This window comes from Somniosus microcephalus, chromosome 10 (assembly GCF_052327205.1).
Source record: "Somniosus microcephalus isolate GS21.2 chromosome 10, FLI_Smic_1.0, whole genome shotgun sequence".
Lineage (NCBI taxonomy): Eukaryota > Metazoa > Chordata > Chondrichthyes > Squaliformes > Somniosidae > Somniosus > Somniosus microcephalus.
This window is the reverse complement of record NC_140996.1, coordinates 65264517-65273398: the sequence shown is the minus strand read 5'-3', so window position 1 is coordinate 65273398 and position 8882 is coordinate 65264517.

Below are 8882 nucleotides of genomic sequence, written 5' to 3'. Positions count from 1 at the left end.
CTTCTCCCTCCTCCCTTCCCCAGTTATAGTGAGATTCTTCTCCCTCCTTCCTTCCTCATTTATAGTGAGATTCTTCTCCCTCCTTCCTTCCTCAGTTATAGTGAGATTCTTCTCCCTCTTCATTCCCCAGTTATAGTGAGATTCTTCTCCCTCCTCCCTTCCCCAGTTATAGTGAGATTCTTCTCCCTCCTTCCTTCCCCAGTTACAGTGAGATTCTTCTCCCTCCTTCCTTCCTCAGTTATAGTGAGATTCTACTCCCTCCTTCCTTCCCCAGTTATAGTGAGATTCTTCTCCGTCCTTCCTTCCCAGTTATAGTGAGATTCTTCACCCTCCTTCCTTCCCCAGTATAGTGAGATTCTTCTCCCTCCTTCCTCAGTTATAGTGAGATTCTTCTCCCTCCTTCCTTCCCCAGTTATAGTGAGATTCTTCTCCCTCCTTCCTTCCCCAGTTATAGAGAGATTCTTCTCCCTCCTTCCTTCCTCAGTTGTAGTGAGATTCTTCTCCCTCCTTCCTTCCTCCGTTATAGTGAGATTTTCTCCCTCCTTCCTTCCCCGTTATAGTGAGATTCTTCTCACTCCTTCCTTCCTCAGTTATAGTGAGATTCTTCTCCCTCCTTCCTTCCCCAGTTATAGTAAGATTCTTCTCCCTCCTTCCTCAGTTATAGTGAGATTCTTCTCCCTCCTTCCTTCCCCAGTTTTAGTGAGATTCTTCTCCCTCCTTCCTTCCCCAGTTATAGTGAGATTCTTCTCCCTCCTTCCTTCCTCAGTTATAGTGAGATTCTTCTCCCTCCTTCCTTCCCCAGTTATAGTGAAATTCTTCTCCCTCCTTCCTTCCCCAGTTATAGTGAGATTCTTCTACCTCCTTCCTTCCCCAGTTATAGTGAGATTCTTCTCCCTCCTTCCTTCCCCAGTTATAGTGAGATTCTTCTCCCTCCTTCCTTCCCCAGTGATAGTCAGATTCTTCTCCCTCCTTCCTTCCCCAGTTAGAGTGAGATTCTTCTCCCTCCTTCCTTCCCGAGTTACTGTGAGATTCTTCTCCCTTCTTCCTTCCTCAGTTATAGTGAGATTCTTCTCCCTCCCACCCTCCCCAGTTATAGTGAGATTCTTCTCCCTCCTTCCTTCCCCAGTTATAGTGAGATTCTTCACCCTCCTTCCTTCCCCAGTTATAGTGAGATTTTTCTCCATCCTTCTTCAGTTATAGTGAGATTCTTCTCCCTCCTTCCTTCCCCAGTTATAGTGAGATTCTTCTCCCTCCTTCCTTCCTCAGTTATAGTGAGATTCTTCTTCCTCCTTCCTTCCCCAGTTATAGTGAGATTCTTCTCCCTCCTTCCCCAGTTGTAGTGAGATTCTTCTCCCTCCTTCCTTCCCCAGTTATAGTGAGATTCATCTCCCTCCTTCCTTCCTCAGTTATAGTGAGATTCTTCTCCCTGCTTCCTTCCCCAGTTATAGTGAGATTCTTCTCCCTCCTTCCTTCCCCAGTTATAGTGAAATTCTTCTCCTTCCTTCCTCAGTTATAGTGAGATTCTTCTCCCTCCTTCTTCAGTTATACTGAGATTCTTCTCCCTCCTTCCTTCCACAGCTATAGTGAGATTCTTCTCCCTCCTTCCTCAGTTACAGTGAGATTCTTCTCCCTCCTTCCTTCCCCAGTTATAGTGAGATTCTTCTCCCTCCTTCCCCAGTTGTAGTGAGATTCTTCTCCCTCCTTCCTTCCCCAGTTATAGTGAGATTCATCTCCCTCCTTCCTTCCTCAGTTATAGTGAGATTCTTCTCCCTGCTTCCTTCCCCAGTTATAGTGAGATTCTTCTCCCTCCTTCCTTCCCCAGTTATAGTGAAATTCTTCTCCTTCCTTCCTCAGTTATAGTGAGATTCTTCTCCCTCCTTCTTCAGTTATACTGAGATTCTTCTCCCTCCTTCCTTCCACAGCTATAGTGAGATTCTTCTCCCTCCTTCCTCAGTTACAGTGAGATTCTTCTCCCTCCTTCCTTCCCCAGTTATAGTGAGATTCTTCTCCCTCCTTCTTTCCCAATTATCGTGAGATTCTTCTCCCTCCTTCCTTCCCCAGTTATAGTGAGATTCATCTCCCTCCTTCCCTCCCCAGTTATAGTGAGATTCTTCTCCCTCCTTCCCTCCCCAGTTATAGTGAGATTCTTCTCCCTCCTTCCCCAGTTTTCGTGAGATTCTTCTCCCTCATTCCTTCCTCAGTTATAGTGAGATTCTTCTCCCTCCTTCCTTCCTCAGTTATATTGAGATTCTTCTTCCTCCCTCCTTCCCCAGTTATAGTGAGATTCTTCTCCCTCCTTCCTTACCCAGTTATAGTGAGATTCTTCTCCCTCCTTCCATCCTCAGTTATAGTGAGATTCTTCTCCCTCCTTCCTTCCCCAGTTATAGTGAGATTCTTCTCCCTCCTTCCTCAGTTATAGTGAGCTTCTTCTCCCTCCTACCTTCCCCAGTTATAGTGAGATTCTTCTCCCTCCTTCCTTCCCCAGTTATAGAGAGATTCTTCTCCCTCCTTCCTCAGTTATAGTGAGATTCTTCTCCCTCCTTCCTTCCCCAGTTATAGTGAGATTCATCTCCCTCCTTCACTCCCCAGTTATAGTGAGATTCTTCTCCCTCCTTCCCTCCCCAGTTAGAGTGAGATTCTTCTCCCTCTTTCCCCAGTTATAGTGAGATTCTTCTCCCTCATTCCTTCCTCAGTTATAGTGAGATTCTTCTTCCTCCCTCCTTCCCCAGTTATAGTGAGATTCTTCTCCCTCCTTCCTTCCCCAGTTATAGTGAGATTCTTCTCCCTCCTTCCATCCTCAGTTATAGTGAGATTCTTCTCCATCCCTCCTTCCCCAGTTATAGTGAGATTCTTCTCCCTCCTCCCTTCCCCAGTCATAGTGAGATTCTTCTCCCTCCTTCCTTCCTCAGTTATAGTGAGATTCTTCTCCCTCCTCCCTTCCCCAGTTATAGTGAGATTCTTCTCCCTCCTTCCTTCCTCAGTTATAGTGAGATTCTTCTCCCTCCTTCCTTCCTCAGTTATAGTGAGATTCTTCTCCCTCTTCATTCCCCAGTTATAGTGAGATTCTTCTCCCTCCTCCCTTCCCCAGTTATAGTGAGATTCTTCTCCCTCCTTCCTTCCCCAGTTACAGTGAGATTCTTCTCCCTCCTTCCTTCCTCAGTTATAGTGAGATTCTACTCCCTCCTTCCTTCCCCAGTTATAGTTAGATTCTTCTCCCTCCTTCCTTCCCAGTTATAGTGAGATTCTTCACCCTCCTTCCTTCCCCAGTATAGTGAGATTCTTCTCCCTCCTTCCTCAGTTATAGTGAGATTCTTCTCCCTCCTTCCTTCCCCAGTTATAGTGAGACTCTTCTCCCTCCTTCCTTCCCCAGTTATAGAGAGATTCTTCTCCCTCCTTCCTTCCTCAGTTGTAGTGAGATTCTTCTCCCTCCTTCCTTCCTCCGTTATAGTGAGATTTTCTCCCTCCTTCCTTCCCCGTTATAGTGAGATTCTTCTCACTCCTTCCTTCCTCAGTTATAGTGAGATTCTTCTCCCTCCTTCCTTCCCCAGTTATAGTAAGATTCTTCTCCCTCCTTCCTCAGTTATAGTGAGATTCTTCTCCCTCCTTCCTTCCCCAGTTTTAGTGAGATTCTTCTCCCTCCTTCCTTCCCCAGTTATAGTGAGATTCTTCTCCCTCCTTCCTTCCTCAGTTATAGTGAGATTCTTCTCCCTCCTTCCTTCCCCAGTTATAGTGAAATTCTTCTCCCTCCTTCCTTCCCCAGTTATAGTGAGATTCTTCTACCTCCTTCCTTCCCCAGTTATAGTGAGATTCTTCTCCCTCCTTCCTTCCCCAGTTATAGTGAGATTCTTCTCCCTCCTTCCTTCCCCAGTGATAGTCAGATTCTTCTCCCTCCTTCCTTCCCCAGTTAGAGTGAGATTCTTCTCCCTCCTTCCTTCCCGAGTTACTGTGAGATTCTTCTCCCTCCTTCCTTCCTCAGTTATAGTGAGATTCTTCTCCCTCCCACCCTCCCCAGTTAGAGTGAGATTCTTCTCCCTCCTTCCTTCCCCACTTATAGTGAGATTCTTCACCCTCCTTCCTTCCCCAGTTATAGTGAGATTTTTCTCCATCCTTCTTCAGTTATAGTGAGATTCTTCTCCCTCCTTCCTTCCCCAGTTATAGTGAGATTCTTCTCCCTCCTTCCTTCCTCAGTTATAGTGAGATTCTTCTTCCTCCTTCCTTCCCCAGTTATAGTGAGATTCTTCTCCCTCCTTCCCCAGTTGTAGTGAGATTCTTCTCCCTCCTTCCTTCCCCAGTTATAGTGAGATTCATCTCCCTCCTTCCTTCCTCAGTTATAGTGAGATTCTTCTCCCTGCTTCCTTCCCCAGTTATAGTGAGATTCTTCTCCCTCCTTCCTTCCCCAGTTATAGTGAAATTCTTCTCCTTCCTTCCTCAGTTATAGTGAGATTCTTCTCCCTCCTTCTTCAGTTATACTGAGATTCTTCTCCCTCCTTCCTTCCACAGCTATAGTGAGATTCTTCTCCCTCCTTCCTCAGTTACAGTGAGATTCTTCTCCCTCCTTCCTTCCCCAGTTATAGTGAGATTCTTCTCCCTCCTTCTTTCCCAATTATCGTGAGATTCTTCTCCCTCCTTCCTTCCCCAGTTATAGTGAGATTCATCTCCCTCCTTCCCTCCCCAGTTATAGTGAGATTCTTCTCCCTCCTTCCCTCCCCAGTTATAGTGAGATTCTTCTCCCTCCTTCCCCAGTTTTCGTGAGATTCTTCTCCCTCATTCCTTCCTCAGTTATAGTGAGATTCTTCTCCCTCCTTCCTTCCTCAGTTATATTGAGATTCTTCTTCCTCCCTCCTTCCCCAGTTATAGTGAGATTCTTCTCCCTCCTTCCTTACCCAGTTATAGTGAGATTCTTCTCCCTCCTTCCATCCTCAGTTATAGTGAGATTCTTCTCCCTCCTTCCTTCCCCAGTTATAGTGAGATTCTTCTCCCTCCTTCCTCAGTTATAGTGAGATTCTTCTCCCTCCTACCTTCCCCAGTTATAGTGAGATTCTTCTCCCTCCTTCCTTCCCCAGTTATAGAGAGATTCTTCTCCCTCCTTCCTCAGTTATAGTGAGATTCTTCTCCCTCCTTCCTTCCCCAGTTATAGTGAGATTCATCTCCCTCCTTCACTCCCCAGTTATAGTAAGATTCTTCTCCCTCCTTCCCTCCCCAGTTAGAGTGAGATTCTTCTCCCTCTTTCCCCAGTTATAGTGAGATTCTTCTCCCTCATTCCTTCCTCAGTTATAGTGAGATTCTTCTTCCTCCCTCCTTCCCCAGTTATAGTGAGATTCTTCTCCCACCTTCCTTCCCCAGTTATAGTGAGATTCTTCTCCCTCCTTCCATCCTCAGTTATAGTGAGATTCTTCTCCATCCCTCCTTCCCCAGTTATAGTGAGATTCTTCTCCCTCCTCCCTTCCCCAGTCATAGTGAGATTCTTCTCCCTCCTTCCTTCCTCAGTTATAGTGAGATTCTTCTCCCTCCTCCCTTCCCCAGTTATAGTGAGATTCTTCTCCCTCCTTCCTTCCTCAGTTATAGTGAGATTCTTCTCCCTCCTTCCTTCCTCAGTTATAGTGAGATTCTTCTCCCTCTTCATTCCCCAGTTATAGTGAGATTCTTCTCCCTCCTCCCTTCCCCAGTTATAGTGAGATTCTTCTCCCTCCTTCCTTCCCCAGTTACAGTGAGATTCTTCTCCCTCCTTCCTTCCTCAGTTATAGTGAGATTCTACTCCCTCCTTCCTTCCCCAGTTATAGTGAGATTCTTCTCCCTCCTTCCTTCCCAGTTATAGTGAGATTCTTCACCCTCCTTCCTTCCCCAGTATAGTGAGATTCTTCTCCCTCCTTCCTCAGTTATAGTGAGATTCTTCTCCCTCCTTCCTTCCCCAGTTATAGTGAGATTCTTCTCCCTCCTTCCTTCCCCAGTTATAGAGAGATTCTTCTCCCTCCTTCCTTCCTCAGTTGTAGTGAGATTCTTCTCCCTCCTTCCTTCCTCCGTTATAGTGAGATTTTCTCCCTCCTTCCTTCCCCGTTATAGTGAGATTCTTCTCACTCCTTCCTTCCTCAGTTATAGTGAGATTCTTCTCCCTCCTTCCTTCCCCAGTTATAGTAAGATTCTTCTCCCTCCTTCCTCAGTTATAGTGAGATTCTTCTCCCTCCTTCCTTCCCCAGTTTTAGTGAGATTCTTCTCCCTCCTTCCTTCCCCAGTTATAGTGAGATTCTTCTCCCTCCTTCCTTCCTCAGTTATAGTGAGATTCTTCTCCCTCCTTCCTTCCCCAGTTATAGTGAAATTCTTCTCCCTCCTTCCTTCCCCAGTTATAGTGAGATTCTTCTACCTGCTTCCTTCCCCAGTTATAGTGAGATTCTTCTCCCTCCTTCCTTCCCCAGTTATAGTGAGATTCTTCTCCCTCCTTCCTTCCCCAGTGATAGTCAGATTCTTCTCCCTCCTTCCTTCCCCAGTTAGAGTGAGATTCTTCTCCCTCCTTCCTTCCCGAGTTACTGTGAGATTCTTCTCCCTCCTTCCTTCCTCAGTTATAGTGAGATTCTTCTCCCTCCCACCCTCCCCAGTTATAGTGAGATTCTTCTCCCTCCTTCCTTCCCCAGTTATAGTGAGATTCTTCACCCTCCTTCCTTCCCCAGTTATAGTGAGATTTTTCTCCATCCTTCTTCAGTTATAGTGAGATTCTTCTCCCTCCTTCCTTCCCCAGTTATAGTGAGATTCTTCTCCCTCCTTCCTTCCTCAGTTATAGTGAGATTCTTCTTCCTCCTTCCTTCCCCAGTTATAGTGAGATTCTTCTCCCTCCTTCCCCAGTTGCAGTGAGATTCTTCTCCCTCCTTCCTTCCCCAGTTATAGTGAGATTCATCTCCCTCCTTCCTTCCTCAGTTATAGTGAGATTCTTCTCCCTGCTTCCTTCCCCAGTTATAGTGAGATTCTTCTCCCTCCTTCCTTCCCCAGTTATAGTGAAATTCTTCTCCTTCCTTCCTCAGTTATAGTGAGATTCTTCTCCCTCCTTCTTCAGTTATACTGAGATTCTTCTCCCTCCTTCCTTCCACAGCTATAGTGAGATTCTTCTCCCTCCTTCCTCAGTTACAGTGAGATTCTTCTCCCTCCTTCCTTCCCCAGTTATAGTGAGATTCTTCTCCCTCCTTCTTTCCCAATTATCGTGAGATTCTTCTCCCTCCTTCCTTCCCCAGTTATAGTGAGATTCATCTCCCTCCTTCCCTCCCCAGTTATAGTGAGATTCTTCTCCCTCCTTCCCTCCCCAGTTATAGTGAGATTCTTCTCCCTCCTTCCCCAGTTTTCGTGAGATTCTTCTCCCTCATTCCTTCCTCAGTTATAGTGAGATTCTTCTCCCTCCTTCCTTCCTCAGTTATATTGAGATTCTTCTTCCTCCCTCCTTCCCCAGTTATAGTGAGATTCTTCTCCCTCCTTCCTTACCCAGTTATAGTGAGATTCTTCTCCCTCCTTCCATCCTCAGTTATAGTGAGATTCTTCTCCGTCCTTCCTTCCCCAGTTATAGTGAGATTCTTCTCCCTCCTTCCTCAGTTATAGTGAGATTCTTCTCCCTCCTACCTTCCCCAGTTATAGTGAGATTCGTCTCCCTCCTTCCTTCCCCAGTTATAGAGAGATTCTTCTCCCTCCTTCCTCAGTTATAGTGAGATTCTTCTCCCTCCTTCCTTCCCCAGTTATAGTGAGATTCATCTCCCTCCTTCACTCCCCAGTTATAGTGAGATTCTTCTCCCTCCTTCCCTCCCCAGTTAGAGTGAGATTCTTCTCCCTCTTTCCCCAGTTATAGTGAGATTCTTCTCCCTCATTCCTTCCTCAGTTATAGTGAGATTCGTCTTCCTCCCTCCTTCCCCAGTTATAGTGAGATTCTTCTCCCTCCTTCCTTCCCCAGTTATAGTGAGATTCTTCTCCCTCCTTCCATCCTCAGTTATAGTGAGATTCTTCTCCATCCCTCCTTCCCCAGTTATAGTGAGATTCTTCTCCCTCCTCCCTTCCCCAGTCATAGTGAGATTCTTCTCCCTCCTTCCTTCCTCAGTTATAGTGAGATTCTTCTCCCTCCTTCCTTCCTCAGTTATAGTGAGATTCTTCTCCCTCTTCATTCCCCAATTATAGTGAGATTCTTCTCCCTCCTCCCTTCCCCAGTTATAGTGAGATTTTTCTCCCTCCTTCCTTCCTCAGTTATAGTGAGAGTCTTCTCCCTCCTTCCTTCCTCAGTTATAGTGAGATTCTTCTCCCTCTTCATTCCCCAGTTATAGTGAGATTCTTCTCCCTCCTCCCTTCCCCAGTTATAGTGAGATTCTTCTCCCTCCTTCCTTCCCCAGTTGCAGTGAGATTCTTCTCCCTCCTTCCTTCCTCAGTTATAGTGAGATTCTACTCCCTCCTACCTTCCCCAGTTATAGTGAGATTCTTCTCCCTCCTTCCTTCCAAGTTATAGTGAGATTCTTCACCCTCCTTCCTTCCCCAGTATAGTGAGATTCTTCTCCCTCCTTCCTCAGTTATAGTGAGATTCTTCTCCCTCCTTCCTTCCCCAGTTATAGTGAGATTCTTCTCCCTCCTTCCTTCCCCAGTTATAGAGAGATTCTTCTCCCTCCTTCCTTCCTCAGTTGTAGTGAGATTCTTCTCCCTCCTTCCTACCTCCGTTATAGTGAGATTTTCTCCCTCCTTCCTTCCCCGTTATAGTGAGATTCTTCTCCCTCCTTCCTTCCTCAGTTATAGTGAGATTCTTCTCCCTCCTTCCTTCCCCAGTTATAGTAAGATTCTTCTCCCTCCTTCCTCAGTTATAGTGAGATTCTTCTCCCTCCTTCCTTCCCCAGTTTTAGTGAGATTCTTCTCCCTCCTTCCCTCCCCAATTA